The sequence below is a fragment of the Taudactylus pleione genome, unplaced genomic scaffold (genome assembly GCF_031769625.1).
Source record: "Taudactylus pleione unplaced genomic scaffold, aTauple2 ptg000115l, whole genome shotgun sequence".
Taxonomy (NCBI): Eukaryota; Metazoa; Chordata; class Amphibia; order Anura; family Myobatrachidae; genus Taudactylus; species Taudactylus pleione.
The window spans coordinates 568,708-596,522 of NW_028284517.1; the positions used below are offsets into that span (position 1 = coordinate 568,708).

Below are 27,815 nucleotides of genomic sequence, written 5' to 3' on the forward strand. Positions count from 1 at the left end.
CCCTACTCCCACATATACTACTCTTACTGGTACACCATCACATCTACTACAACCTATACTACTCACATTGGTATGCCCTCACACCTACCCTACTCTCACTGGTACAGCCTCACACCTACCCTACTCCCAACTATATAACTCACACAGGTACACCATCACATCTATTCCCACCTATACTACTCACACTGGTACAGCCTCACACCTACCCTACTCCTACATATATTACTCACACTGGTACACCCTCACACCTACCCTACTCGTCCTATACTACTCACCATGGTATACCTTCACACCTACCCTACTCCCACCTATACTATTCACACTGGTATATGATCACACCGAGCCTACTTCACCTATACTACTCACGCTGGTATACCCTCACACCTACCCTACTCCCACATATACTAGTCACACTGGTAACCCCCTCACTCCTACCCTACTCCTCCTATACTACTCACACTGGTATGCCCTCACACCTACCCTACTCCCACATAATCTACTCTATTTCTACCTATAATAAATCCACCAGTAATCCCATTTTTGGAACTGTCTTAATCCTCTTTCTGAGTCAGTCTCACTCTTCCCATCTAAAATGTGACATTTTCTCCTTAGACTGTAATCTAACCCATGAGCAGGGCCCTCCCAAACCATTTTATTTTTTTTGTCTACCATTTATGTCCCTGTTTTAGTTATCATGTGTTTTCCTTTCTGTCTATTGCTGCCCAGGGTAATGCTTTACAAATCAGATACAATAATAATAATAATAATATTATTATTAATAATAACATTTATTCATAGTATTTGAGCCCTAATGACTAAAGTAGTTTCTACGCAAAATCTACTTGTTAATGAAATCACACTGATACTTTTCAGGGCTTGCTCTTGTATTGTGTTTTACAAGGGGTTCCATATAAGAGGCCGAAAGAAACCTTATATGAAAATTAGCGATGTTTGCTGGCCCCCGTGTTTTGGTTTTGGAGCTGGATTCATCATTGTATTTTTGGGGGTTTTGGATTTGCAAAACCACCCTTAAGTGTGTTGGTTTTGGTTTTGGATGTGAATTTAAAAAACAAAATAGATTAAAAAATAAATAAAAACAGCTAAAATCATGTAATTTATGCAATCCAAAACCCAAAATTCGGATTTAAAATCTGAATTCTGAACCACGAAAACATTAGAACCGCGACTCAGGAGATCAGAACCGTGACTTGGATTTACCCGGATTCATGAAATTCGGATGGATTCGAATTTCTGGAAGACCGAGCCACACATCTCAATGCAGGGAAATGACACTGATGAGCCCATTTGAATGTATATGTCTCTGAATTTTATTTTCCCAAGTATATAACAGCTTCCTAATGGGGTAAGGTGCAATCAGGGAGATTGCTGGACTCTTCAGGGAGTCAGGGAGATATCTGCTATTACTTCAGGGAGTCTCCCTGACAATCAGGGAGAGTTGGCAAGTATGATTCATAACTCAATGGCATTTTGATGCACGTGTCACAAAACATTTAAATACTATTAAATATGAATAAACAAAATGATACTCACAATATCTCCATCATATTCATAATCTTCCAATTGGCACTGTATGCCAGGGAGAAATGCAAGGACTGTAAGTACAAAGACAACATGTTACAGCCTTTACCTGTGTATATATGACTATGCAATAGTGTGTTATGTTCATGTGCTGCTATGTACGTATTCTAATAAATACACATGAATAAACATTGGAAACCCCCCCCCCCCCTTTAGTGTGAGCCCCACACGCACAGCTTGCTCCACTTTCTGGCTGGGCAATCTTGGCAAATATCAGGGTTGGACTGCCCATCTGGAAGTTCTGGCAAATGCTAGAAGGACCAATGCCCAGATGGGCTGGACCGGCCTGGCCAATGTCGGTCTTTGGATTTGTTTGCGCACGCCCTGCCGCCTGCAGCAGCCCTTGAGAATGACAGCCCTATTTTTGGGTGCGTGCTCACAAGTGTCCCTCTTCCCCATCTTCAAAAATTGGGAGTTATGCCAATGTAGTGCCAGCGTTACCTAACAGAACCAACCAAATACCAAATGTTTAACTATAGCACATTTATGAATCCCCTGCAGGATGAGCTCTGTAGTGTGTGTATTTTAATACAGAGAATAATGTACACTTCTATGTCCTAATATTATATATAGTTGTAAGAGCATAGACTAAGAAGTGGGAGGAGTCAGGAATAGTAAGGGGAGGAGTCTATGCCAGGAGTCAGATGCTGATACGAGGTGGGCCTGTGTGCTTTAAATGCCAGGGCCTATTTTTGGTCCCAGTCCGGCCCTGGCAAATATGATATATAAAAGCCTAACTGTGGCATGTATGTCCCAGGGATAAGTGGCGTCTATGTAAAGGAACCCGAGAAATGTGCCTGCCTCTCTTTGGTTACATTTATAAAATAAATATAAAATAATGTTACATGCATGCAAGCTAAATGTTGGAATACTCACAGCATAGGATCCAAAGCATCTTGCTCTGTGTACACCTCATTGCAAATCAGGGGCCTGTGTCTGGGAGGGGAGGTTATATGGCAGTAATGACATCACACACTGTGATGTCATAGTAGTCTGCTTTACAGGGAAACTGCACCTCAATAATAAGTGACCTGTATAAGTATCAGTAGTTATACAGGTAGAATGACCGGTAATGCTGCCTCTCAGTACACTAGGAACTACTGACGTACACTTTGTGCCTCTGATGTCACTAGTTCTCAGGTGGTAGGAGGAATATTGGTTCAGCCCTCAGAGCACCTGCTTGCCCTGTGTCTAGGTGACAGATAAAGGGAAGATATTGTTGTTATGTGTGCGCTATTTGGCGGTGATAATAGTGACACTAGCGGGATTGCTGATACACCAACTGCTCTTTATACAGGTAAAAAATACGCATTTATTGTGCTCAAAATGCAGAAGCAATTGCGCCCGATTTTGCATCCACCTCTGCACTGGCCACAATATGTGTATTTTATTATCGATATATCTGAGTACTAAGTGATGCAATATATAGGAGGTTACATCCAGTGCCAGAATAATGTCCACATGGGCCTGGAGCTGAAATTTATGAAGGACCTATTGTGTGCCGCTGCAGGGGGTGTGACCAGCGCTGCAGCAGTGTGACTGGTGATGTGGGGTCATGACCAGTGTGGTGTAGGTGTGATTTACATAGGGGTGTGCAGGTGGCGGAACTACCGGCGGTGCAGCTGGTGCATTCCACTGGGGCCCACTGCAATAAAGGGTCCTGCTGCTGGCTGCATTATAATGAGTCAGATTGACTGATTATACACCACCACGTGACGCCAACCCGTCCCAGTGGTAACATTATGGAATGATGCGCTGCCTGTGGTCGTGGATGTGATCCGGCCGGAGTCGGCTGGGCCCCCTTCTCCTCCCCTTATATCCTCTCTCCTACCTGCTCCTCCCGGTCCCGCCCTGCTTTTCCCCGACTGGCCTGGCTCTTCCTCTCTGAGGTAGTCCTTGCCACTGGTGCCTGGGATCTGATGTCACAATTTCATGACTGTCCCCATTGTTAAAATCCAAGGAGGAGAGGAGGATCCACGAGCTCCAGTTCTGGGATCACGTAAGTAAATAGTAATATAAGCATACCTCCCAACATGACCCTCTCCAGGAGGGACACAATGCTCTGGTCCTGGACTTCCCTGGTAATTTATGATTGGTGGAGGCTCCAGAGGTGGGGCTGCAGCACAGTCCAAAATTCAAATAAGGGAGTCACCCCAACTGCCAGTGAGTCCCAGCCAGTGATATATGGCAGTGTGTGAAATGACAGTTGGTGTGGCTCCCCTATTTGAACTGCGCTGTAGCCCCGCCTATTACCAGGGAAGTCCAGGACCAGAGCATTGTGTCCCTCCTGGAGAGGGTCATGTTGGGAGGTATGATATAAGTAATATATTTGTCACCCTCTCCCTGTCACCTCTCCCTGTCACCCACTGCCTCTCACCCTCTTCATCATCCTCTCCGTCACCCTCTCCCTGTCATCCAGTTCCAGTCACACACTGCCTGTCACCCTTTCCCTATCACCCTCTTCCTGTCACCCAGTCCCTATCACCCAGTCCCTGTCATCCTCTCCCTGTCACCCAGTCCATGTCACCCTCTCCCTGTCACCCTCTCCTTATCAGCCACTGCCTGTCATCATCTCCCTGTCACCCTCTACCTTTCTCTGTCACCCACGGCACTATGAACTTGGGGTGGGGCAGAGGAGGGGGGCCCAAAACATATTTCTGCACATAGGCCCACCAGTCACGAGTTCCGCCACTAGGGGTGTGGCCTGTGTTGTGGGCCTGGTTTGACTGTATACAGTGCCATAAGTACAGGTATGCGACCGGTGATGCTGCACAGAGCGAAGGACTCTGTTTGCAGCACTGTCGCTACCCCATGGTCCTTGTTACTGGCTAGTAGGGTGCTTGCACCATGCAGCCAGTATCACTCCTGCAGTGCTGCCCAGTCAGACACTCTGCAGTCTTTGCAGCGTCCTCAGGATGCTCCGGGCAGGGTTACAATTCCAGGCCCCTCTACGGGACAGCATAACGTCATGCACTTGGGGGGCAGTGCCGGCACAGGGCGGCCTGGAGTAAGCTGATTGTGTGTGTGTGTTGCGCTCTGGAGCCAGCTGATTGTGTGTGTGTGTGTGTGTGTGTGTGTGTGTGTATGGGTGTGACACTCTGGACGGCCTGTATAAAACACACTGATCCATTTACGTAATCAATTTTTCAGAACTTGTATTTGTCCTTTTGGTAATCTTGACAAAAGAATGAATACAAGTTCTGAGACGATGATTACTTAAATGGATTTTAGTGTATTTTATACAAACCGACAGTCATAATGTTAACATTCATCATGTTGTCATGCAAATTAATGAAAAAATGACTGTGTATTTGTGTATGGGGGGGGGGGGGGGTTAGGCCCTAGGGCAGGTGTGGGGAACTTTATGATATATATAACATTATTCACGGGCCCGGTGCAGGCTACGCTCCCTTGATGTGACGCCGCCGGTGATTACAGTAATTCCAGGAGCATCCTGAGGATTCTCTAGGGAGCTGTAAGGGCAGCGGTGTGACCGTCTGAGGCGTCCTAAGCTCCTGGTGGCACTGCTACATAGATTCTGGCTGCAGGGTGCCATTCTAGGCCCCCTGCTAGCCAGATGAGGCTAGCAGAGAAAAGCTCAGAGCGCCAGACCAAATGACTCTGCGGGCCTTATATGGCCCGAGGCCTGAGGTTCTCCAGCCCTGCACTAGTGGAAGCTAGGCTGTGGGGGAGGAGGATAGGTTTTAGACACTGCACGGAGAGTTAGGCACTAGGGGAGTATACAGTTAGATTGCGGAGGGTGGCTGCTAGGCACTACAGGGAGGGTTAGAGGTAGGGATTAGGGTTAGGCTGTGCAGGGAGGTTAGGCACAGGGCCAGCTCCAGGGTTAGCACCCCCTGTGCCGCCCAGGTGGTAGTCGCCCCCTAATTACTATAGGCCATGCCCCCTAAATGACATTTGGGGCATGCCCGCATGGCACTCCTCCCGTGTAACGTCCTGTGTAACGTCAGGTGTAACGCCCAGCACTTTGTCACTAGCTGGGTATCCCCCAGGCCTCTCCCAGCACTGAATGGATCCGCGCGTTTGCACACAGCATCCATTCAGACTCCGGGGTCCAGCACAGCCGCACAGGTGCATCGGTGGGGGTACCCGACCTCCCAACCAGACCACCCATGGGCCACTTCGGCCCATGGGTGGAACAGCGGGACAGTGCTGTCCCGCTGAAATCGGGATGTTGGGGAGAGCACCACTTTTCGACTGCACTGGTCGAACATCCCAAGAGCTGGCCCTGGTTAGGCACTAGGGGAAGGTTAGGGTTAGGCTGCAGGGGAAGAAGTGGGAATACTCACCGGAAGGCAGGAGCAGCAGAGGTCAGGTCATAAATGCTGGTACCCTGAAGCCGGGCTGGAGCTGCCACAGCCGTCAGGAGCATGTAAGTGGGCCAACAGGGATGATATGTCGCTATTCCATCACAGTCTACATGATGAATGTCGATATATCATACCACACCCACTTCAGTCGCCATAAGTGTGCCTCAAGCTCCTGTACCCTCCCTATTTACCACTGTATGTGTGATATATCTCTCTCTCTCTCTATACACACACACACACACACACACATATTATATGTGTGTGTGTGTGTATATATATATATATATATATATATATATATATATACACACACACACATTATAAATATATATATGTATAATATATCCTCCTGTATCCACCTAATTTAACACACACACACAGATATATATATATATATATATATGTGTAAATAAATATATAGATTAGATACATACATCCACACAAAACATACATAAATAATACACAGAGGCCAAACTTTACACTGACCTGTTAACCTGAAGTGACATGCTGGGCTGCAGTGCCTTCCATCCTGAACTAGGCAATTGGTCTGGTGAGTCACAGCTTTGCAGTAGGACAGCCCAGGAGGCGGAGCTTAAGGCACATAGGGGCGGAGCTTCGACCGGCAGTGGTGGGCGGGGCTTGGGTCGACCAGCCGAGAGGGGGGGTGTGGGGGTTACGATGTGCTCAGCATTGTGCGGCCCGGGAGATGAGTGAGCTGGGCAGTAAGGCTGTCGGTGGTGACAGGGAAAAAAACTTTCTTCCTGTCTGCACTGCAGTCAGTGTATCCTGTGTGACTATTTTCAATGGGAGGCCTGGAATAGCCTAATGCAGGATCAGTGGAGATCGCAGTCCCCTTTATAATCAATGAGGATTACAGTCTGACCCCTATGTACCAAGTTTGAACTCACCGATTTACACAATCTTCAGATGGTATATAATGCTTTGTGTCTATGGAGGCATTCTTGCAGTTAAGATATCTTATAATTACTTTATACATAAGCCCTAAAGCTTGTGTTAATATTTAGAAAACTCATATTATGATTAGAAAACTGTCAGACTATGAACCAATGGGGCCCTACAGTAAGTTGCTCAGACAGAATATACAATGTTATAAAATCATCTCTGTCCCTCAAATACATAGTTAGGCTCTACATTGAAGGTATTTCATTGTGCGATATCAGTGTGACTTGTGTGTTAATTGTGCATAGTAGTGATCAGTGTATATCAGTTGTATGAAATCAGCATAAACAGTGTATAGTGATCAGTGTATATTGGCTGTATGATATCAGTCTTACAATTGTATGATATCAGTCTTACCTGTGTATAATGACTGTATGATATCAGTCTTACCTCTGTATAGTGACTGTATGATATCAGTGTTACCTGTGTATAATGACTGTATGATAGCAGTCTTACCTGTGTGTTATGATTGTATTATATCAGTCTTACCTGTGTATAGTTACTGTATGATATCAGTGTTACCTGTGTATAATGACTATGATATTAGTCTTACCTGTGTATAATGACTGTATGATATCAGTTATCTGTGTATAGTGACTGTATGATATCAGTGTTACCTGTGTATAGTGCTGTATGATATCGGTTACCTGTGTATAATAACTGTATGATGTCAGTTACCTGTGTATAGTGACTGTATGATATCAGTGTTACCTGTGCATAATGACTTTATGATATCAGTTACCTGTGCATAATGACTGTATGATATCAGTTACCTGTGTATAAGGACTGTATATCAGTTACCTTTGTATAATGACTGTATGATATCAGTATTACCTGTGTATAGTGACTGATATCAGTGTTACCTGTGTATAATGACTGTATGATATCAGTGTTACCTGTGTATAGTGACTGTATGATATCGGTGTTACCTGTGTATAGTGACTGTATGATATCGGTGTTACCTGTGTATAGTGCTGTATGATATCGGTTACCTGCGTATAATAACTGTATGATGTCAGTTACCTGTGTATAGTGACTGTATGATATCAGTGTCACCTGTGTATAATGACTGTATGATATCGGTGTTACCGGTGTATAGTGACTGTATGATATCGGTGTTCCCTTTGTATAGTGACTGTATGATATCAATATTACCTGTGTATAGTGACTGTATGATATCAGTGTTATCTGTGTATAATGACTGTATGGTATCAGTGTTACCTGTGTATAGTGACTGTATGATATCAGTCTTACCTGTGTATAGTGACTGTATGATATCAGTGTTACCAGTGTATAGTGACTGTATGATATCGGTGTTACCTGTGTATAGTGACTGTATGATATCAGTGTTACCTGTGTATAATGACTGTATGATATCAGTGTTACCTGTGTATAGTGACTGTATGATATCGGTGTTACCTGTGTATAGTGCTGTATGATATCGGTTACCTGTGTATAATAACTGTATGATGTCAGTTACCTGTGTATAGTGACTGTATGATATCAGTGTCACCTGTGTATAATGACTGTATGATATCAGTGTTACCGGTGTATAGTGACTGTATGATATCAGTCTTACCTGTGTATAGTGACTGTATGATATCAGTGTTACCGGTGTATAGTGACTGTATGATATCGGTGTTACCTGTGTAGAGTGACTGTATGATATCAGTATTACCTGCGTATAATGACTGTATGATATCAGTGTTACCTGTATATAGTGACTGTATGATATCAGCCTTACCTGTGTATAGTAGAGAAATGTCTATAAAGATATTATAGTATAGAGGGCGCTGTCATGTGTCAGTTTTCCTAGCAGCTGCTGGAGGGAGGTAGTCAGCCTCCTATAGAGTAATAGAAACAAGTGGAAAGCAGTGCTGATAATGAAAATGTACACAATTTAATATACATACAAAATACACTGAATGCAATAAAATACAATATAAAAACCACAGATAAATTGAAACATATGGAGCATCAAAAGGTCACATGTGACATGGAGAAATAAAACACATGATATTGAATCTCATGCAAATAAATGAACCCTGTGGGCACTAAATACTGCTGCAATTAAATTGGAATGGACACCGATGAAACGTCATTCAAGGAGAGGGTAGGATGAAGTTTGTAAAAGCAATCCAATGATATAGCGATAGTTTTACCAGCTTAGACCAAGATGATTGAGGAACCTGAAATTAGCGATGGCATCACAGTCAGCGAAAATCCAACGCAAGGGATGCTGCCTCTTAACAGTCAGTGCTGGAAACAATGGATAAGGTCCCAAATCCAATTTGGTATTCCAATGCAGGGTAGGTGTCAATGTCCAAAATATTAGGTGCCGTTAGTGTATTTTGTATGTATATTAAATTGTGTACATTTTCATTATCAATGCTGCTTTCCACTTGTTTCTATTACCTGTGTATAGTGACTGCATGATATCAGTCTTACCTGTGTATAGTGACTGTATGATATCAGTCTTACCTGTGTATAGTGACTGTATGATATCAGTCTTACCTGTGTATAGTGACTGTATGATATCAGTCTTACCTGTGTATAGTGACTGTATGATATCAGTCTTACCTGTGTATAGTGACTGTATGATATCAGTCTTACCTGTGTGACTAATATCAGCCCCTGTCCCTTTTACTGTGCCGGAAGGATCACTCAGGTGAGGTGACCAAGCAGTTATTGTTCTTTCCTTCTGCCCCTCTGGTGGCTGGTCACAGCCCTTAAGCAATGAACCCAAATCAGCTGTCAATCTTCACTTATATTAAATATGTGATTCCCAAAATTTCTGTCTGATTTCAAAACTTGTCACATGGTATCCACATGGTGTATTTCTGTAAGCTTCCGTTATTATTTATTATTATTATTATTATTAGTATTATTAGTATTATTATGTTAGTATATTCTACAGAGAGTAAACAAGAATCTGATTGTTTCCAGCATCCAGGATCCAAATACAGACTCTGTGCTGGAATATTTCCACACAAAGAACGTTGCAATGTCAGAAAGATTTCAAATACAATGGAGTGAATATGTGTTTAACAAACGTAAATATGTTTATTATAGCTGAACATTCATAGTTATATTACACACGATACAGATGAAAATAACTGCTTTGCTATAAGAATCCTCATTGCTCAGTCTACCTATGGCTGTCACTTGCTGCTGTCCCTGAAGAGGATCAGTCAACGACTAGTAACCCTCTACAGATAACAGAGTAATAAAGAGTAGCGATATAGGTTTCTCTAATGAAATAACAACTAATAATATATGTTTATAGTAGGGATGTGCAGGCTCGGATAGGTTCGAGTTTGGACAAAAGTCCAGGAATGATGATGTTCGTCCATGTAAGATGATGTTTTGCCTCTTTCTGAGTTCCGTTTTTTTGGAGGGAAAAATCCGAACTCCACGTGCAAACTCGAACCTATCCGAGCCTGCACATCCCTAGTTTATTATAGTCATCTCTAATGAGTTGCCCAAGAGCCAGGCAGGGGCTTATCGCCTCTTTTGGTGATGGCCGCTAAGGGTCTCGACTTCTTTCATGAGACGCAGGCAGAGCTCATCCTGGTGGGTAAGCGCCACACACTGAACAGACAGCGGTAGACCCACCCCTCCTTCCACAGCCTGCAGAGATAGTGATAGAGAAGCAGTTACACAGAGTAAACAGTAGGGGGAGGAAGAGAGACATGGCACATAACCACTGAGCCCCAGCAATGTTTAGACACCTGTCCAGGCTTTGGGCCTGATTCAGAGCCGGACGCAATTAGCGCTCGCTCATTCAGAAAAAGGGGGTGGCTATTCAAATGAACCGTTCGCTCCTTGCTGTCTGTTGACGCCTCCATGTCTGAACGAGCGAACAAAACATGCGTACGTTTATTTGAAAAATACGCCCCCTGGCCGCTCGCATCATACGTCATGTCCGCTATTTATTAGATTAATCGAGTACATCGAACAGCGTATGAACTGCTCGCTATTCTTGTGGTTGGTTTTTCCTACCACAATTTTGCGAGCAGTTCTGGCTATAAAATAACCCAGTGACGTGGTCAATGACGCTGCAGTTTAAATTATGCACACCCATAAAACGCCCGCTTTGACCTTTAAGCACGCCTGCGTTCTGATCTCCACTCCCCGTTTTCAAGCACCTTCCCCTGTTACCACCCACATACGCCTCATTCTGTCAATCAAAATAGCAGGCCTTCGCTATATAGCGAACAAACGATTTTCGGCCGCACTGACTGGTTCGCGCATGCGTATTAAAAACCGTACGCATGCGCAGATGGGCGAACATCGCTCGGAACGAGCGTACTGCCGCTTACGAGCGGCTCTGAATCAGGCCCTTTGTACTCATATATATAAATAAACACAATCCTGGAGATTTGACACTTTATAACAATAATATTATGGGCTTTATTTAATACAATCCGCATTTTGAATGCAGATTGTAGTGTGATATTACCGACTGAATTCGTATTGCGAATTCAGGAAATATCACAGGGAATTTTACTAATTCTACTCCAATTGCCCTTTAGTAACTTTGGGTGAAACTAAAATAATGTGAAAAGGGTGTGAAAATAATGATAATAAATAGAGACCTATGAGAGATAGCACAAATAAACCTCACCTATATCTTAAAAACCACTATAATAATTACCTTCTTATACAGTTTGTCCCAGGGATCATTACAGTAACCTTTGTAATTTTTTAGCTCTTTCTCGTCCTCCGCAGTGACGGAACCAACAGGAACGACTCCAGCCGGATAATTTAATACATTGTACAGCATTGTGCAGGCAATGTGAGCTGAGAGACATAAGAGAGATTGGTGACTTATGTAAGCTTCTAAGTGGCGCCCTCTTATCGCTTTTTCTAATACCCAAACCCAAACTTATAGCTGTATTGCTTCATAATTGAACAGCGCTGTGGACTATGCTGGTGCTATTTACATACATGTTAATACTAATAATAAATCATTTAGGAAGACTTTTGTGACATCATGTGCCTAACCCTAATCCTCCCGCAAGTGCCTAACCTTAACCCCTAACCCTCCCCCTAACCCCGCTACTCACCTTCAGAATGCCGGTGGTCGGGATTCCAGCGCCAGGACCTTGACCGGTGTCGGCATGCCGGCACTGGTATTTTAAGCACCGGCATCCCCTTTGCTAGGATATTAACTGTATCCCCTGTGAGCTTCACATCATACGTCTTATTTTGTCACTGTTGCACACTAATTGCCATTGTGTACAAAATGAGGTTACAGTATTACTGAGCACTTCTTTGTATAAGACCAATGCTCTGTATATGTACTGTCCCCAAACACCTGCTCATTACAGACCAATCACTCAGTGCAAGAGCCGTAACTAGACTTTTTGGTGCCCTGTACCAGAAAGAGCATTGGCGCCCCCACATTTTTCAAATAGGGACATAATGAACCCAATAAAGGGCCATGGCTTCATGGGGAAGGGCCAGGGAAGTGATAGAAGAGGCCAGGAGATGCTGGGGATGAAATAAGAGGAAGCTACAAGCAAGAATGATAATAAACAGAAATTTGACAGGCCCAAACAGTGCCCTCTGACCTGTGGTGCCCTGTGCCATGGCACAAGCCACACTACCTTAGTTACAGCCCTGCTCAGTGTATTTTGATGTGTGCTTCTATACGTAACGTTTTGTAGTATAAATCATAAATGAGAATGGATCTTTGATCAGTGTCTGTGGCTTGTGGTATACTGTATTTGTGTCTTGGATTTGATCCCCATAATTATGGTGCTTAAAACTATTCCATATACCAAAGTTTCACAAACTCCGACATTTACAGTCCAGGTTTTATGGATAGCCATACCGAAATCCAGATGGTTAAATCGAATTGACTGAGGTACTAATTAAGTCATCTGTGCTCAAGTATGGATATTCTTTAAAACCTGGACTGTAATGGCAGAGTTTGGGAACCACTGCCATATACTTCTGGTATATGAAGCTCTGTGAGTATGACTATATGGGGCATATTTGGCTGGTTGCCTATGGGTATACTGACCATACGGGGCACATTAGATTGATGGAATACAATGCTCTATGGGTATACTGGCCATTAGAGGCACATTAGGTTGGTGGCATACAAAGCTCTATGGGTATACTGGCTATACGGGACACATTAGGTTGGTGGCATACAAAGATATATATCGGTATAGTGGCCATACAGGGCACATTAGGTTGCTGGAATACAAAGCTCTATGGGTATACTGGCCATTAGAGGCACATTAGGTTGGTAACATACAAAGATCTATATCGGTATAGTGGCTATACAGGGCACATTATGTTGGTGAATACAAAGCTCTATGCGTATACTGGCCATAAGGGGCACATTAGGTTGGTGGTATACAAAGCTCAATGGGTATACTGGCCATACGGGGCACATTAGGTTGGTGGCATACAAAGATCTATATCGGTATAGTGGCCACACAGGGCACATTAGGTTGATGGAATACAAAGCTCTATGGGTATACTGGCCATAAGGGGCACATTAGGTTGTTGGCATACAAAGCTCTATGGGTATACTGGCCATATGGGGCACATTAGGTTGGTGGCATACAAAGCTCTATGGGTATACTGGCCATAAGAGGCACATTAGGTTGGTGACATACAAAGCTCTATGGGTATACTGGCCATATGGGGCACATTAGATTGGTGGCATACAAAGCTCTATGGGTATACTGGCCATATGGGGCACATTAGATTGGTGGCATACAAAGCTCTATGGGTATACTGGCCATATGGAAGTAAGTTAGACAATTGAGTCTGATAATTCTTTTGTCATGAACATTGAATATATATTTTTTCTCTGTACTGAAATAAATATATCCTTATGTACCATAGCGCACATGCTGAGATCTCCCTTTTATTCTGCAATAAGAACTTCTTATATCTTACATGAAGTACACCAGTTATATCATTATCATTACATTATGCACATTCTATATCTCATGTTGCTGTATTGGCTGCTAATAATTAGTGAGTGTTGCATGTGCCACTGTCATTATACACTGCAGGACCCCATCGGAGGACCTAAGGTGGTCCTACTGTAGTGAGAGGGGGTGCAGCTACAAGGACCCGACAGCTGAGAATGGTTTTCTATTAAACCTAAGCCACACCATTTCCAGCGGACAAAATGTACAAAAGGGCTCGTAATAAATGTTGCTGTGGGGCCCATAAATCTCCAGTTACACCCTGTATAATAATATATATAAATTAGTGACGAAACACTGTGACTTATAGAAATACTGTAAAGTCTCCCCGGATAACCGATGTTGAAGGCCGGGCCCAACATGGGACATAGGACCACATCTAGATTCAGCTTTCTCCACTCAGTGAGGAATTCTGTCTGGTATTCCTAAAAGAAAAGACTTATCATAAGAGCTGACAATCACAGACAGACCTCCGAGAACAGACTGGGGTACATGAATTATAGGTATTTAATATGTGAATAAAATTTAACAGTGTCATTAAAGAGACATTACTGAGAAATTATTTGAAATTAGAATTACATATATTAATTAAATATGAACACACTTGCCACATATACCATGTTTACCAGATATATATCCAATCCTCTCCTATTTACATCTCTGACCTTATCTCCGTGCACACTCCTGCCCGGGTTGGGTACGGGATGCCGGTGGTCCTCCCAACAGGGTTAGGATACCGACACCTGTCAGTCGGTATCCTAACGCTTCCCCTAACCCTCCCTCCCCTATGCCTAAACTTAACATCCCTCCTAGTGCCTAAACCTAACCTCTCTCTCCCTGCACCCTAAACCTCCCCCTAGTGTCTATCCCTAACCCCTAACTCTCCTCCTAACAGGATTCTGACAGGTGTCTGGATTACGGCGCCGGTATTCTAATTGCCGGGATATTGACTGTATCCCCTCCCGCCCATCCACTTCGCTCCACAAATTAATGCTCACCAACTAATTACTTCATCCCACTCCCTCCTGCAAGATTTTGCCCGTGCTGCTCCCTACCACTGGAACTCTCTTGCTCTCCCTTTCCCTATCAGACTCCACATCTCTACAAAGTTTAAAACAGGCTCTCAAGACCCACTCCTTTATCAAAGCTTTCCAGCTCTTATCCTAACCTACCTTCCATGCTCCTTACTCACTGTCTCTCCCCTCTGTGTCACCCCCATCTGTCTTCCACTCCCCTTTAGATTGTAAGCTCTAACGAGCAGGACCCTCTTCCCTCATGTGCTTCTCCTTTTCTCACTTATACAATCATCTCTTCCCCATGCCCAACAATGGCACCAAATGTTCTGTACTGTAATTATTTTTTTCTTGTTTTGTTCATACTGTTTCTGTTTGCGTACTCTGTAAGGCCCTAATGAACCCTTGTGGGCGTCCTGTGGATCCTAAGGACTTTGAAGAAATAGGTATACTTCTGAAGAAGCTGGATATCGATTTACCAACGAAACGCGTTAAGCCTCTCCACCATCTATATCCATTCATCTTGGACACTTTGACACATTTTCCTGCTTTTGGGACATTTGCATCAACTCCACAGGATAACAGCTACAAGTGGATCCCATCCAGTCTATACTCTGTGATAATACCAAAAGGATTTGGACACATGATAATTTCTTTGGACTGAGATTAAGGATACGCCACCTGGTAAATATTTGCTGTACCTAATTACACAGAACCAACAATTGTCCCACAGCTAGTGTCTTTATCGAATATGGATTAACCAGCCTCCCCTAATAGCGATTACATATGACTACAACTATTTTTAATACAGCACTTATTTTGTGCATTTTATTATTTTCCATATAACAAATTTTATTATATTGTAATGTATTAAATGTGATATTAATTGACTACACATCCGTATCTGAGTTTTTATATACAACAACTATATATAGCGCTGGTATCAACTATTTGTATATTTGAAGAAATAGAGTTAACAAAGATAAGTCTACCATAACTCAATTTCTTCTTCAGGGTCCATAGGTGATCCACAGGGATATCATGGGGATGTCCCATAGCAGTTTCCCCTAAGGCCAGGGACGCTCTTGAGCAGAAAGGAGAAGGTGTAGAACCTGAGAAAGGTGTGGACGGAAGACCACGTGGCTGCCTTGCACAATTGTTCAGCAGAAGCGCCACATCGAACCGCCCACGAGGGTCCCACATACCGAGTAGAATGTGCTGTAACCCTGTTTGGAACAGGAAGATTAGCTTGCATGTAGGCCTTAGAGAGTGTCATTCGGAGCCATCGAGCCAGAGTCTGTTTGTTAGCTGGCCAGCCTCGCTTATGAAGGCCATACAATACAAATTTGCCATACAATACAGAATCTGATTTCCTAAAGGAAATAGTACGATCCACATAGATCCGAAAAGCACGAACCACATCCAAGGAGGCTTCACCTGCAGAAATATCCGAGGACTGGAAGGCCTGAACCACAATCTATTAATTCAAATGGAATCGGGATACCACTTTAGGGAGGTTACCAGCCCTGGTACAGAAGACAGCTCTGTCTGGATGAAAGATCAAGAATGGGGAGTGACAGGAGAGCGTTGTCAAATTATATACCCTGCTCACAGAGGAGATAGCGAAGAGAAAGAGCGTCTTCACTGTCAGCCATTTGAGGTCTACTGAGTCCAGAGGTTCAAACGGAGGAGCCTGTACAGCCCGGAGAACCAAGGACAAATCCCACGGAGCCACCGGATGGACAAAAAGGAGGTTGAAGGCGGAGAGCACCTTGAAAGAATGTTCTAACATTAGACAGGGGAGTGATCCTTCACTGGAACCAGATTGACAGAGCAAAAACTTGAACTCTAAGGAAGGCCAGATGGAGGTCGAGGTCTAACCCAGCCTGGAGAAAGGCAAGCCCCCGGGAGACCCTAAAAAGTATATGGTCCCCCTGGGCTCTTAAAGGGGTCTCTCAAGAGTCATGCCGTGAAAGACAGATGAGGTAGGTATGGGTACAGGCAAGGACTCTGCTAGTAGATCCTGCCATAGAGGCAGTGGGAATGGATTGTCTATGGAGAGACTTCGTAGGTCGATGAACCAATGTCGCCTGGGCAAGGCTGGGGCTATTAGTATCACCATCCCGACTTCTTGCTTGAACTTTCGGAGAACTCTCAGGAGGAGAGAGATTGGAGGAAAGAGGTATGCAAGATTTAAGTCCCACCTCACTGCCAGAGCGTCCACGAAGGCAGCTGAGGGATCTCTGGTCCTGGACCCATACCTGAGGACCTTGTGGTTGTGACGTGAAGCCATCAGGTCTATGTCTGGCAGGCCCCATTGTCCACCAGGAGTTGAAAGCCATCCAGATTTAGAGCCCACTCTCTGGCGTGTATGTCCTGATGGCAGTCCGCTTCCCAGTTGAGCACTCTGGGGATGAACACTGTTGAGATTGCCGGGAGATGACATTCGGCCCAGACCAGAATGTGTGCTTCTTCCCGCATGGCTGCCCGACTTCGCGTGCTTTCCTGATGGTTGAGGTAGGCTACCACAGTCAGGTTTTATGCTGAATTTAGACCGGCCTGTCCCGAAGCAGATCTTGTGCCAGAGAGAGCCCTCTGTACACTGTTTGCCCCTCCAGAATGTTTATGGGCAGGCGACTTTCCTCGGTTGTCCACCATCCCTGAAAGGTATGATATCCGATTACCACATCCCATCCGCGAAGGCTGGCATCTGTAGTGAGAAGTCCCCAATTTGGAATCTAGAAGGGGCGACTCTTGTCCGGATTGGACGTCTGTAGCCACCATGAGAGGGAAAACCGAACCTCCGGAGAGATGAGGATCATCTGGGAGCAGATCAGATGATACTGCCCGTTCCACCGGGAGAGAATCAGTTGTTGAAGGGGCCTGGAACTGGGCGTATTCTACCATATCAAAGGAGATACCATAGACCCCAGGACCTGCATTGCTAAGTAAATGGATACCCCCTGATTGTAGAGCAAGTTGCGCAAGTGTAGTATAAAAAGTTTGTCCGCTGGCAGAACAATCCTCTGTATTCGAGAATCCAGGAGTGCCCAAAGATGTATAATCCGCTATGTCGGAGATAGGTAGGACTTTATCCAATTGATGAGCCAGCCGTGTGTTTGCAGGCAGTCAACGGTCAGCTGGAGATGTCGTTGTAACACAACTGGTGAATGTGCCAAGATTAAGTGGTCATCTAGGTATGGCAGGATTCTGATTCCATGGCACCTGAGGTGGGCCACCATAACTTCCATTATTATGGTAAATAACTGAGGGGCTGTTGTCAGACCAAAGGGCAGCACCCGAAACTGGTAATGTTGCTGCAGAACATCAAACTGTAGGAACTGCTGGTGGGTTGGAGTAATAGGTACATGCAGATATGCATCCTGAATGTCCAGAGAAACCATGAAATCCCCAGGCTCCAATGCCAGGACAATTTATCACACATTTTCCATGTGGAACTTGGGTACTCGGATAAATCTGTTGAGGGGATGGAGATTTAGAATAGGCTGGTGAGACGCATTCGGCTTCTGAATCAAAAAGAGAGTGGAATAAAAACCTAGTTCATCGTTGAGCCAAAGGAACCGGTATTTTCACACATGAACGCAGCAGGGAGTGAATAGCTTCCTGGAGGGCCAGGGCCTTGATAGGGTCTGATGGGGGACATGTGCAAAAAAAATAGCTGGGGAGGACACCTGAGGAAGGTGAGGGCGTACTCCTGAGAGATCACTTCTCGGACCCAAGCATCTGTTGTTGCTTAATGCCAAGATCAGACGGAGAGTTTGTCGTCAAACTTGGAACCTGGACGTCTGGCCAACCAAGACTGCTTGGATCGCGGCTTAGTAGTCTTGTGAGAACTAGACTGCCTGGGAAAGGACTGCTCACTTGCCTTACCATGAGGGCTAAAGAACAGAGAAGAGGACAGCCTAGGCTTAGGGACAGCTTCTTCCTAAATATGGGAGATGTAGGTCAGTTTTACCCTGGTAGGGTCTTATGGCAGGCTCTCTTCCAGTGCCTCTGCCCATCCTTCGATAGCCTTAGCCACACAGGCCACGGCCATACTGTAGCTGGCCTGCTGATAGCGCCAGAAAGCAAGCAGACTGACTTGAGACAAGTAAAAGCAGAGTAGAACTTCTGACAAAGCGTGCCACATGCGAATCAACAGTAGGAGGGATTTCTGACTTAGCACACTCACTATTAGGGAGAGGGTAAAAAGACACTAGTCTTTTTGGGACCTGGAACCGTTGCCAGGAGTACCCCAAGCTTCCCCCATGAGCTCAGTTTGCTGTTCTGATAGAGGGAATTCAGCCTTAACCACCTTTTGACGTTTAAACATCTGGGTTTTTGGCTTAGGGGCCGGCTCATCATCCTCTACATTCAGGATCGATATAACCGCCCTCACTAAAGGAGGGACATCCACTGTTGAATGACGGTTCTCCTTGCCCGAGGGAGACCTGGAGAGAGAACCCTGTGCATCATTTGCCTCCACAGATGATGCATTAGAATCCGAAAGCGGGGTGGACTGAGAGGATGATACAGTCCGCCTAAGTGTTTTAGTGGCTGTCTGTCCGCCTTTTGCTGATAGGCGGCAGACGATTGAGCCATATTCTGCACTGAGTGGACATAAACATCCATCCAAGGAGGATGCATAGGGGTTACTGACATAGTAGGCTGTGATAGCTGTGGGTACCCCATGGTGGAAGGCAGCATGAGGGCTGATAAGAGGTCCACTAGCTGCGTCATAACCTATGATAAGGAGGACACCAAAGGTGGCTCCTGGACAGGGGCTGGTACGGTGGACTGAGGAGGTGGTACATAACAAATAACACACAGACCATTCTGCATGAAATCCTAAGGGGACAAGCCCGCTGAATAGGATCTGCAAGTAACCAGCACAGGGGCCTCAGGCTCCCTTTTACCCTTAGAAGACATAGTAATAACCAGCTAGCAGCACATAATCAGTGTATGACTAGTAATGCAGAGTGACACCTTTCACAAATACAAGTAAATGTGAAGTAATAATGAACCCCTACACGCCTGGTAGTTGAGGGTTTAAATAAGAGCAGCAGGGATAGATATAACTGACGGAACGTTTTAAGACAGTATAATGCACATAAATAAATCTACTTATAATGGGCACTAAATCAACTACTCAAGCCTCAAAGGGCTGGCAGAGTTATACAGGAAGACTGGACCCAAATCTCCTGAGACCTGTAGCTTCAGAATTAATGGCTGCTGAGTGTCTCCTATAGGCAGGGCCGGATTAAAGGGGGGGCGACAGGGGCGATCATCCCTGGGCCCCCACACCCAGCCATCGGGGTTAAAGTGAACCAGAGGAGACGGAACCAGTTCCGCCTCCTCTGGACACCTAACCACAGTGCCGCACGGAGACACCAGACGCCCGCTTAGATTGTAACCAGCGGGCGCCCGGCTCCCTCCCCGCAGCGGCAGCCAGAGCCGGTGACTAGAGCTCACTCGTGAGCTCCGGCTTCCGGCTCAGGCAGTGAACTATGGGAGAGACGTCATGCGTCTCTCCCATAGTGCAGAGGAGCAGCGCCAGCCGAGCGGATCAGAAGGCAGCGGGAGCGGGGCTTAAGGTAAGTAAGATTTTATTTTTTTCTCTTTTTAGCGCAAGCGGCTTTTCCACTGCTGTGGGGGACATTACTCGGGGGGGACTACTGGGGGCATTACTACAGGGGACATTACTCGGGGGGGACATTGCTACTGAGTGCATTACTCGGGGGGCATTTCTACTGGGGGCATTACTCGAGGGGGACATTACTACAGGGGACATTACTCGGGGGGGACATTACTACATGGGACAGTACTTGGGGGGGGCATTACTACTGGTGCTACTACCACAGGGGGCACAACTACAGGGGTATTACTACTGAGGGCATTACTATTGGGCACACACAGGGGGCATGACTACTGGGGGCACAACTACAGGGGTATTACTACTGGGGGTATTTATACAGGGGGCATTACTATTGGGAACACTACTACTGGGGGTATAACTACAGGGGGCATTGCATAGGGGGCACTGCATAAGGGGCAACACTCCTGGGGGCACTACTACTGGGTGCACTGCATAAAGGGCACGTAATAGGGGCCCCCACATGTTTGTTGCCCTGGGGCCCCCACAGACCTTAATCCGGCCCTGCCTATAGGGAAGAGGGTGAGGAGGAGGAACAGCTCAGAAGCGGGAAATCTCAAAGTGAGGGATTGTGCTCTGGGCTGGGGGAGAGGATGCCGGGGGAGAGCCTACCTCCCCGCTGCTACACCAACCGCCGGGTGCCGCTGACCTCTTCATGGTCCCCGATGCCAGCTTTTAACTGCCCCTTTGGTCTAGTGGGGGAGCGGATGAAGCAGTCACCCCACTGCAGCGTCCTCTGGCAGATCTCCACCGCCGGAGGTAAGGACTGCACAACATGCCTTACCTGTTCTTCCTCATCTGTCTGGCTGCAGTCCTGGGTCCCCAGTGGAGCTGCAATCAGAGCCCCGCTGGCGCCCACCGTGATCACCGGACCACTCACCGGTGTTGCAGTGCTGGCGGAGGTAGCTGGAGCAGCAGTACAGGCACCCATTAGGACGCCTTGCTGCTTGCTCAGATAAACAACAAAAAAACCTCATAAAAAATCTTGGGGCTGCCTAAGCAGTCCTCCTGTCTAAAGGTGTGACCGGTCCTGCTGGCACCAAATGAAAAACTGTCTGCCTGTGGCTGGGGGCGAGGTATAAGTGGAGGAAGACCGGGGCATCCTGGGAGCTAAAGCTTTAACTGTTTGGTGCGTGGATCTCTCCAACCACACCCCCCCCATGGTATCCCTGTGGATCCCTATGGACCCTGAAGAAGACATTATTATTAATATATACGCAATGTATACTACCTGCAAGGCTATCTGCTCCTCCCAGAGATGCTTCACAGATCTAGATGGAGGAATGAGAGAGATCAATACAGACAATAACAGCAAAACATAACAGAGAAAACACAAAATCACAGAAACTTTGATGGAAGAAAACCTACAGATCCACCGAGTCTGCTCTCTCTGTGAGCCCGATTCATTAAGGATCGCAACTGCTAAAGCGTACATAGACGGCCGATTGTTGCGTACTGCGCATGAATCGCAGTGTGCAAAGACACCACTGTGATCGCAATGCGATCACCCAGAGCACGGAGAGCGATCACGGAGTGACTGACAGGCAGTGAGCGTTTGGGGGTGGTGATGAGAGGTGGTCAGCAAAAAAATGCTGGCGTGCCTGACCATTTGAACGCCGTTGCATGGGCGTGCATAAATTAGCCAGTGTGATGGCATAAGCAGCTTGAGTACTTACTGCGTGCAATGAGGTTAGCAATATCTAAGTAGAGTCAGGGCTGCTGTAATTCTGCATGAGTGGCCGATGGTACTCGATATTACCGATTTTTATGGAGGTTTGCAAGGTATTACGGATGTGAGTTAGCAGTAATAGGAGGCAGTGGACGTCTCTATGCAGGCAGCGTGAAGGCATTGTGACTGCAATCATTAGCATATTTTCACAGCAGACCTGCGCGCGATTATGAGGCTGGAATCGCAATAGCGATCCTTAATGAATCAGGCTCTATGTTTTTATTGTATATTTTAGACAGAATCGGTATGAGTTCAAATCCCGATACCTGAAGACCGGCACTAGAAGATCCCTAGGAGGGTAAGTATTTGTACTATAGAAAGGGCACTAGAAGAGTAAGTATTTGTACTATTTCTAACCCTCTCCCCCCCCTAAGCCTTCTTTATGGGTGCCTAACCCCCCCTAATGCCTAACCTCCCCCTGTATAATTATCACAAAATTGAAAAAAAGGTATAACTCCGGCGCCCGGTAACTGTCAGCTCAATCTCAATCCTATACCTGCCCAGACAAGTAAAACATACAGAATTAAAAAGCAATGGGAAAAAAAGATCTAAGGCGATACAGATAAAATTATACTTAAATCGTGGAGGTCGTTGATATGGAGGTTTTTCCTTTTCTAGAGATGATCCACTCCGTGGAATACAATATGAAATTTAAACACAAACATAAAAGACCATATGTGAAGTAATATCAAAACGTAAAACCACAACAAAATGAAATAGTCCTTTTGTGTTTCTGAAGAAAAAAAGGGTAATATCCGTTTTTTTCCAAAAGTAAATGTCAATCAAACAGATCAGGATAGATCCTCACCACCACAAATCTTAGAGATGGGCGTACCATAAACTCACTTAATACGTGAATGGGAAATATACATAAAGGTATCTTTCAAAATACTTCACCGTGTGTCAAATGAAAGATTGAAGGATAAGCGTACCTCAACTCACGTAATAAGAAGTTGGGATCAGCATATAAAGGTATCTTTTCCACAAAAAATTAAAAAACCATAGGTAAAGAAGACTTTTGATTTAAAATAGAGGATGAGGTATCACTTCAAAAAAGGTTTATTAAAAATACAAATATTAAAAACATGTAAAATAAAATAAAAAATCCTTGAACAAGTAAAGATGAAAATTAGAAGTATTAACAGTAGTATCTCCTCTTACAGGTAAAAGGTCCGGACTGAACCCGTAATGGATCTACTATATACCTCAAAAATATAAGTCCAAGTCTCTCTTGTAATCCATAGAATGCCCACAAATCTCTCCACCAACGCCGTTTCGATCCTCCTTGGATCTCCACCAACGCCGTTTCGATCCTCCTTGGATCTTTATATTTTTCATCAAAAGTCTTCTTTACCTATGGTTTTTTCATTTTTTGTGGAAAAGATACCTTTCTATGCTGATCCCAACTTCTTATTACGTGAGTTGGGGTACGCTTATCCTTCAATCTTTCGTTTGACACACGGTGAAGTATTTTGAAAGATACCTTTATGTATATTTTCCATTCACGTATTAAGTGAGTTTATGGTACGCCCATCTCTATGATTTGTGGTGGTGAGGATCTATCCTGATTTGTTTGATTGACATTAACTTTTGGAAAAAAACGGATATCACCCTTTTCCTCTTCAGAAACACAAAAGGACTATTTCATTTTGTTGTGGTTTTACGTTTTGACATTACTTCACATATGATCTTTTATGTTTGTGTTTAAATTTCATACTGTATTCCACGGAGTGGATCATCTCTAGAAAAGGAAAAACCTCCATATCAACGAACTCCACGATTTAAATATAATTTTATCTGTATCGCCTTAGATCTTTTTTCCCATTGCTTTTTAATTCTCCCCCTGTAAGTGCCTAAACCTACCCCCCCTCCCCGCTCCCTAAACCTAACCCTCCCAGTGGGGTGACTAACCCTAACCTACCCCCGGGGTTGCCTAACCCTAAACCACCCTTCCCCTAGCCTGACCCTAACCCTCCCAGGGGGGTGTCTAATCCTAAATCCCCCCCAGGAGCCCCTAACATAACCCCCTCCCTGCGGCTGTCCGCAACCGCCGCCCGGCTTACCTTCATTCGGTGTGCCGGGCGTCAGGATCCCGACGTAGGGATAATGATAGGCGGCAGAATTTTGACGTCTATCATTAGTCCCTCGGCGGGATATGACAGTCGGGAAGCCGGCGGTCGGCATTTTGCCTGCCGGCTTCCTGACTACATGCATTTTAGACTGGTCTTAAAAATATCCGCATGTTTACACCATGTATTCCCCAATTCTTTTACTGTGTGAGCCCCAACCACAATGGTCAGTAGACAATTCCTCATACCTCCCAACATTTGGGAGGGTCGCACGTAAATTTGGGGGCCTTGTCATACGTCACGCCCCCAATCTTAATCATGCTGGGGGCCTCCTTCCACCGCTGCTCTGCTATTTCTTCCATAGCTGTATCCGTAGATTTATCACTCCCTCTGTATCATACATGCCTACTCTCCCGGAAGTCGTGGGAGGCTCACGATTTTTCGGGTAACTCCCCGCACACCCCGTAGAGTAGGCACTTCTCCTGCATTCCTGCCCAATTCCTAGTGAAGTAGGCAGAATGGTGGAGAATTTCTAGAGCAAACGTGGATTCCCGTGTAGGGGGCGAGGCTTAATGACGCTATTCTGCAATAATCAAGTCATTTGGTCCCGCCCCTATTTAAATTTGCACCAATCGTGGCAATTTACCGCACGGGGAGGGGCTTAATGATGCTGACAATCAGCCACCCACCGGCTTCTTCTCCCCGGGCTTCTACTGGGGAGGGAAAGCAAAAGGCGGCAAGTATGCTCTGTATAAAAGTTCTTCCTATTTCCTCTCAGGTTTCCCTCCTTCTATTCCACAGTTGCTGTCACAGTGTCACCTTGTTCTAGAAACCCTCTTATTTATGTGAATGCTGCCGTCCTGATCACCTATTATTACTTATCTATCATATCCCCTATGTTATGTCTCTACTTGGAGCTGGACAGCTCCTTTCATCATGGTCACAGCCCTCCATCTTGTCAGTTACCTATAACAGTCTTCCACCTCAGGACACAGAGTGTGAGCGGGTGGGAATTTATGTGGAATAATCCACCAGGGTAATATATCTATGTAGAGAAAAGTGATTGGACACTGACAGGACATAGATAAACAATATTTTATTGACGTCAGTACTTTGCAGGTCCACCACGTGCAGTGATTACTGCAGACACCCTTCTTGGCAAACTGTCTGTCCACAAGTTACTGGATAACAGCAGGGGGTATGTTTTGCCATTCCGCCTTACGTACACTGACCAACTGTGACACTGAAGAAGGTCGAGTCAGCCTAGAACGCACCCATCGTTCCAATTCGTCCCAGAGGTTCTCACTGGGGTTAAGATCTGGAGTCAGAGGTGGCCAGTACATCCAGGTTACCACATTTTCTGTATACTAGTCCAGCGTCACCCTGGAAACATGGCAGGTGGCATTGTCATCCTGATAAAAACATTCATTGCTTCTGTAGAACTGCCACAATGAACATCTTTATACTTCTCAGAGTTAATGTGACCATGCACGGACCCATGCTAAACCAGCTGCAATGCAGAGGTGTCCAATCACTTTTGTCTACATAGTGTACATTGTATATGAGAGATAATCTGGAAGAGCACACAGGGTCTTACCTTGCACCAACACTGGAATTTAGAAACCTGGAAATCCTCGGATACTGGAAATATTTAAAATAAGATTTACGTACAGGGAAAAAATATCAGCATCACTATAAATTTTAAAATATTTTATCTTCAAGCTATTATTAGATGCCGCATTGCAACACTGAGTTCTATGTACTATACAGATGGTTCAGGATCTGCTCTGAATGCTGAAGTCTTATAATCAGTGGCTATGTAGCTAACCAACAGCGGCCAAATATCTGGAGACGGAACCAGTTACGCCTCCTCCGGCCCACCTCAGCCCAGCGCCACAGGGAGGCTCCATTTGCTGGGCGCCCACTGATATTCTGTTACCAGCGGGCGCCCAGCTCCTTCCCCACAACGACACTGGCAGGTGGAGGGTGGAGCTCACTCCAGAGCTCCGGCTTCCAGCTCCTGAAGTGTGCACTATGGGAGAGATGTCATGAGGTCTCTCCCATAGTTCCGAGGAGCAGCCTGTTGGACGGCCGGGGATTCAGGTACGGTTCTTGTGGTAAGTATTGTGTTGGGGTTTTTTTGTGTGTAAGCGGCATTACTACTGGGGGCATTACTATTGGTATCACTACTACAGGGAGCATTGCTATTGTGGGCACTACTACAGGGGGCATTATTATTGATGGCATTATTATTGGGGGCATAACTATTGTAGGCATTAATATTGGGGGCACTACTACAGGGGGCATTACAGCTAGGGGCATTATTATTTGGGCACTACTATTAGGGGTACTACTACAGAGAACATTACTACTGGGAGGCATTTCTACTGGGGGCAATACTACTGCGGGCACTACTACGTGGGGCACTACTACATGGGGCACTGCATATGGGGGCACTACTACTGGGGGCACTACCACTATGGACACTGCATAAGGGCCACTGCCACTACTGGGGGCACTGCATAAGGGCCACCACTACTGCGGGCACTGCATAAGGGGCACTACTACTGTCGGCATTATGTGTATTAGGGGCACTACTACTGTGGGTATTGTGTATACGGGGCATTACTTTGGGTTAAAAAGTTAATATGCCCATTGGTCACAACTTAATGTACCTACTGCTTACACACCGCTAATTTCTTCTCATGGACTCAAGGTCTAAGGATTACTATTGGGGCTAGGAAACCCATGTCAGGGCATTATCAAAGTGTCACTTAGGATTTTAGCGAGTATTAAGTGAAGCAATAAAACATAACATATTCACTTATGTAACCATTGTGTAAACCATTGTGTCTGCCGGAGCAATGATAGATTTTCGGAATTATGCTGTAGAGTGAGAAAGTTACTAATCAGTGTTAGGGCACCTGGGCGCACTTACCAAACACAGGGACAGGGGTTGGGGGACAGGAGCAGTCTGTTTCTTTACAGTAGTATTCAGGTTATGGGCTTTTGCTAGATATGTTATATATTCTCATATAGAAAAATAATTTATTAATTAGTGGGATAAAAGTATAGCTACAATATGGGGCCTGTTTATTGATTATCAGGTTTTAGACCCAATAATTAGAAAATGATTATTGCCAATAAGGAATGATGTACCGCATGCATGTATTTAAATGCACTCGCTAATGTGACCACTTTGCTTTCAGTTTTCGGGACGTTAGCTACCAGGGCCAAGCTCTGGAATGAATTGCTCGTTTCCGCATTATTTAAGGAGAAATTTGATTGATGAATAGAGTTCTAAGGAACCTATTCATCATCACTTAATTTTTACAAAAGTTGTAAAAATTAAGTTATTGGGCCATTTATTAAGGAGGTAAAGCAGGAGATATCACAGATATCTCCTACTTACCTTCCTCTGGCGGAATGGCCCACTGTTCCCATATACTAGTATCACAGATATCTCCTACTTACCTTCCTCTGGCGGAATTGCCCGCTGTCC

The 27,815-nt window shown here is 45.2% G+C and overlaps 1 pseudogene; it reads right to left on the reverse strand.

The window, feature by feature from the left end:
- Positions 1-10,391: 10,391 nt before the first annotated feature.
- Positions 10,392-27,815, reverse strand: part of LOC148524858 (fatty-acid amide hydrolase 1-like) — a 61,178-nt pseudogene continuing 43,754 nt past the window's right edge.